The 5,662-nt window shown below is 32.2% G+C and overlaps 1 pseudogene; it reads right to left on the bottom strand.

Annotated features, from left to right (window-relative positions):
• Nucleotides 1-1,618: 1,618 nt before the first annotated feature.
• On the bottom strand, nucleotides 1,619-2,947 carry LOC125857100 (uncharacterized; annotated as a pseudogene).
• Nucleotides 2,948-5,662: the final 2,715 nt, after the last annotated feature.

Here is a 5,662-nt window from a genome sequence, read left to right as displayed (position 1 = left end):
GTTTTGTTAAAGAATCTTAAATGAAATGTCATAATTAGTAGTTATTGACTAGGACCTCTAGAATGGAATAAAAGATAAAAAAAACATTGATTAATTAACTTTTATGGTCAAAATTTAGTAAATAGAAAAGTATCCTTATATGCACTTGTTTTTTCCTAAATTACTTTATCACATTTCTTTTGAGAATTTAAATTTTCTTCACTAATTGTTTTAAGATTTAGTAAATTATTTGTTTTCATATATGCCCATTTTATCCAAAATTGCTTGTTCACACTTGTTTTGAGAATTCAATTTTATTTATTAGTAGTGTGAAAAGTATTTTATGGTCAAATATAATTTGAGATTTCAACAACAGAGACCTAAATTTGATTTCAAAATGATATTATTAATAGATTATTAATTATTAGAGAATCTCATAAATAATCAAATGAAATTTAAAATAAACGCTTAAGATTTTAATAATGAAACAATATTTTTATAAAATAAAGTGTATCTATCGTGCATTCACATCAAATCAGCAAATACATGACACATATGAGAACTTACCCTTTGTTTATTAAATATTATAGTGAAAGATTAGTAAAAATAAAAAATTTCATATACTTATTCTGTCCTAAATTACCCGACCACACTTATTTTAAGAATTTAAATTTAAATTCAATTTTTCTTCATTAACTTTTTCAATATTTAGTACTTTTTTTTAATATGCTCATTTTATTCTAAATTGCTTGATCACGCTCGGTTTCATAATTTAAATTTTATTTACTAACAAAATTTATAAGATGTAGTAAATATTTTTTTTCTTCTTATATGCTCATTTATCCTAAACTCGTGTTTGGCACTCCTATAACCATAGGTTGGGGAGAAGATGCCGTTGTCATGAATTTTCGTTCATTGGTTTAAACATATACTTTTTTTCTCTTCAATATGTGCATTCTACATAGACCTATGTTCTTGATAAATAACAACAAAGTGGAATTTTCAAACAAACTACCAGTAGAAGTTACTCCACTATAACACACTTAGAATATGTGTGCTTTTCTAGTAAAACGAGTTTTTGATATTAAATGCGAACTTTTTTTTTAATTTAAAAAAGCTAATAATTTAGTCAAAACCACTCTATGATATTCTTGTTTGCTGTTAGATCTTTTGTCTTTTATGTGACTGACTGTTACACACATATGATAAAATTATATTTAACTATTATTTTCCTTTTCTTTTAAAGCAAATTTACCACTAGATAGTGTCTTGTGGTCTTTTATTAAACATAAAAAAATCAATAGGGACAAGTACAAGCAAGGGGGGATAGGCCTTACCTCACTAATCCTAATGAAGTACCTAACTTCTACTACCTAACAAGCGTGAAGAAAATAAGAGCTAGAGAGAACTAAATATATTTTTATCATCACAGAATTTGTAATACACTCCATGATGATATTACAAATGAGGATACTTAAATAATGTAAGAATATGCCAATCAAGAAGAAAGTTGAGTTACCAGCCTCAAACTTTCTATTATAAAAACATGAATTAAAAAAGATTGATTTCCCATCAAAAGTAACTTGAAGTATTTTTCTCCAGTCTTCTTCTTCTAACCTATCCAACAACACTTGGTGATTCATATCTTCTTTATAGATTTATTGGATCTAGTTGAACCAATTGATACTGTCAAATGGTTTTGTTTTGCCTATCACATCGGTAGTTGCCTTGAAACAAATTCCTCAGTCATTTTACCGTCCCAACTATGTTGCCTCCCATATGACTTCTTTTTTCTTTTGTTGCTTCCATTTCATTATTGCCTAGGTGATATATCCCTTTCCCTAGCCACTCTATCAAATCATATGTCCAGCATATTGTCTTCCTCATCTTCATCAAGATAATCCTCACCCAAATCGACTCCATCTGCATCATGAGAATCCTCGCCCAAATGAATTGTATTTGACAGTAAGGCCCTTGACTCATTCTTCTTTGCAAACACACATTTAGGCACAAATATGAGAGCTTCTGGACTTAATTTGCTATTCAAAGCAGGTGGTTGGACTTGTTTTTCCTTGGATCAAATCGTTGTCATTCTCTATTAACCGTATTTTCTTTCCAATAGTCTTCAATAAAGCATCAAAGCTATTCGAACATAATAGGTCTCTTGAGGCATTACTAGTATCTTGCCTCTTCTCAATGTCATGAAAATTCTTTGTCGAACCCTTTTCACTACATGAAGAATTATTTTAACCAGTCGGGGAAAGAATCCGACTACTATTTGATTTTTTGTGTGCAACCAGTGTCCAGTTTTTAGTTGAATTTTCATTTTCAACTTGCAAAACATGCTGCCCATAATTTTCAGCATCTTTAACATCAGATGTATCCATTAATTTTTGTCCTGAATCTATTAATTTTTGCCCTGAACCAACTCGCGGTGCATCAACCCAAACTCTTGGTGTCCCCCCCTGCATTTTTAGTTGCATTCGACATCAAATTTAGCCCAACTTCTTTTGATTGCACCTCATTAGTTACAACATGTTGGTTATTGCAATCACCTTTGTTTTCAGTAGTTGTTTCAACACCAATATTACTTGTATCAGCATCCACTGAGTCTACACGATTTTGCTCGGAAGTGGAAGCAACCAATTGTTAATCTAAAGAAGTAGCTTTACTTTGATCGACATCTACAGTCTTTATTTTTTCATTTTAATATTTCTCTCGCATCGCCTTGATACTTTTCACTATCGGTAGTACCTTTTAAAGCAACTTCAATGCTATCATCAATTTGTTTGTTATTTTGATTTCTTTTTTAGATCAAACGACGACTATCTTCATCATGACCTTGGTGCTTACAATAATTGGAATACAAAGGTAGATTATCATATACAATCTCCTAAAAAACCTCGATCAACTTACCAGATTTTCCATCCACAAACTGCAACCTTATACGATTTGGAAGCTTTTCCATTAGATCAAGTATAACCTTGAACCTATTCATGCTAGTTCTTGACTTGATTTGAGTAGCTTTATCTATAGGTATTTGTTTCTCAACTGTTGATGCTATAGATAACAAAGACTTCTTTGCAAACAAATCTGGATATAAGTTCTGTAAAGAAATCCAAACCGCAGCTAATATCGTTTCCTCCTTAGGGTTATATCCAATGGACCATGGAAAACCCCTACATTGGTGCTCCTCTCCATTGTAGAGAAGATAATTAACTGAGCGAGATAAATCTAGTACATAATCTTCATATTGATCAAACATTAACAAAATTTATTTTGGAGCAAGTAAGCCAATTAAACAATTGCCCTTGGTACCAAGATGTTTTGATAAAATTGACCTCAATATCTTCAAATCTGGTGCACCATGAGATAATTTAAACACCACTGTTTGATGTAATCCATGTTCGATCATAAAGTCTTGCCTTTTCTCCATTGAAAACGTGATAATAGGTTTTTCATGAATTATTTCGATTGATTTTATGGTTGTTTTTGAGTTAATTAGGGCATATTGTTTAGGATTTATAGTATTGGAATTAAAAAGGGTGGCGTATGTTGTGGTTTGGGGTGGTGGGGCGGGTTGGACAACCTCAGAACGAGGTCGTCCAGTTGCCGTAGCAGCCATGATAGCTGCGCAACTGCTGCCTATGTAGGAGCCACTAGAAACCCTAGGTCGGTAGTTTTTCCGTCGTTGTTGCCCACCTTCTCGATATACCGTATGATCTGATATGTTTATATTGATTATGAACATTTAAATCTTATTTTCACTTCTGCAACTAAAGTAAATATGCTTCGAAGAACCAAGTATTCTTTTATAAATGTTGAAAAGACCAAATATGAACCTCTCACTGAGCAGAGATATGATAGTTACTTAGATGTGAATATTTTTTGCTAAACAAGTAAGAGGATGAATTTAATGACCCAAAAACCCAATTACTAAAGTAAAACAAGGTTCAAAACCACTCAAATTTGGAATCACAAAATGAGGGAAATGCAACACTTTGAAGTACAAACAACTTTATTTAAAAAACAAACAAACATCACCATAATTTCGTAACTATAAACATCACTACTAGTGGACACTATTCCCTCCGAGTGATATTCTTTGAAAAGGATTGACGAAAAGTTATTCAACTGAAAAACAACACTAATTCTGCATAAACGAAGACTTGTTTTTTTGTACTTCTTGAATTTGGAGATACTTAATTATGATAAGAGAAAATTAAAGAGAATGAATGATAATAACTGTAGCTTTGTAAGGTTTTGCAATACAAGACCAAGAAATGAGTTTGATAGAATATAATAGTAACAGGGGTGGCAAAATGGGTTATTGCAACAACTCACAATTTCACAATAAGAACACTGATATATATTAGTAATATGTTTTACGAAATACAATAAAACACAACAAAGGCAATTGTAAGGAATTACAATACAGGAAAATACACTTGAAAACTAAACTAGAAGTCTAAAAGGAGACGAGAATATTCAATATCATAATTAATTAACTTCCTTATCCCTTCCTACCCATCTTCTCAAACTTCTATACCAATTCCATTACTAACTCTAGCCTTGCTCGCATGAGTTTCTTCCTTCTCAAAAGTAATCATCCAACCTTTTAGGTGGAATTACACTTCTAGTACTAGACGCGGCTTGCCAATGCAGAAATCACTCATCACATCCCTTATTAGGATTCGGAATCCTAGAGGCAACACCAATTTCCTTATCACCTTTCACATTGTTGATTGTGTTGTCTATAGGATTGATGGGGGTTTTTTCCCTTTACAGAGTTGTCCACCATCGAAATGACGTTTCCAATTCCATGTCCTAGAGATGTAGCATTTATGCTATCTTCTCCAGTATTTGAAAATTTTCGCACAAGAAAAGGATAATCACTTGTACATCCACTTGCCAAATCTTCCCAAACACGAGCCAAAAGATAATTATTTTGAAGAAGGAGATGACTTATGTCACTATTTCTAGCACTCAGATCACTAGGTTCATTCCTAGCATGAGACAAAACATTATTTTGAGGAGGATTAAAGAAACAACTTGTTTCACTTGTCATAATTTCACTGCCTAAAGATTGATGGGTGCACTTCTGTTCGATACTCAAGGAAGTTCCACTACTCATCTCTCAACCAGTTAGAGCATCAACATCATTAAGCACCTCAGGAAAATTACTCTGGAAAGACTAGAAAGATAATACAAAAAGTTGTCAAAGAATGGAAAAGAAATTATTAAGGCTATTCGAGTTTCACCGAAAATCTTCTTTTGGAGAAGGCATATAAAGCACAAATACTTCATGCTACTTTGAAAAAGGTTTTCTACTGCAACTATAAATGAATAACCCTAGATTGGAAGATTTGACCCGATCTCTACTGATGAAGAAGACAAGGGGAAATCAATAAACACAAATGACTAGATAGAAAAGATGAAGCTATCTTTTTAATAATTAAACCAATTAATTTTTACCACACTAATTTAAAATTTAATAATTATTTTTTACTTTATAAGTAGTGCACCTTCTAGAAATTTTAGTATTGCCTTTGATAAGGTACCCCTTACAAGTCAAGGAGGAGCGAAAGTATATCCATGTCAAGAATCAGTATGCAGAACGAAATACTAGTACAACAACTGACTCTCAATTAATTGTATTTGGCTTGAACCATAACAATTTCTC

The sequence above is a fragment of the Solanum stenotomum genome, chromosome 2, assembly GCF_019186545.1.
Source record: "Solanum stenotomum isolate F172 chromosome 2, ASM1918654v1, whole genome shotgun sequence".
Lineage (NCBI taxonomy): Eukaryota > Viridiplantae > Streptophyta > Magnoliopsida > Solanales > Solanaceae > Solanum > Solanum stenotomum.
This window is presented reverse-complemented; position numbering and strand designations above follow the sequence as displayed.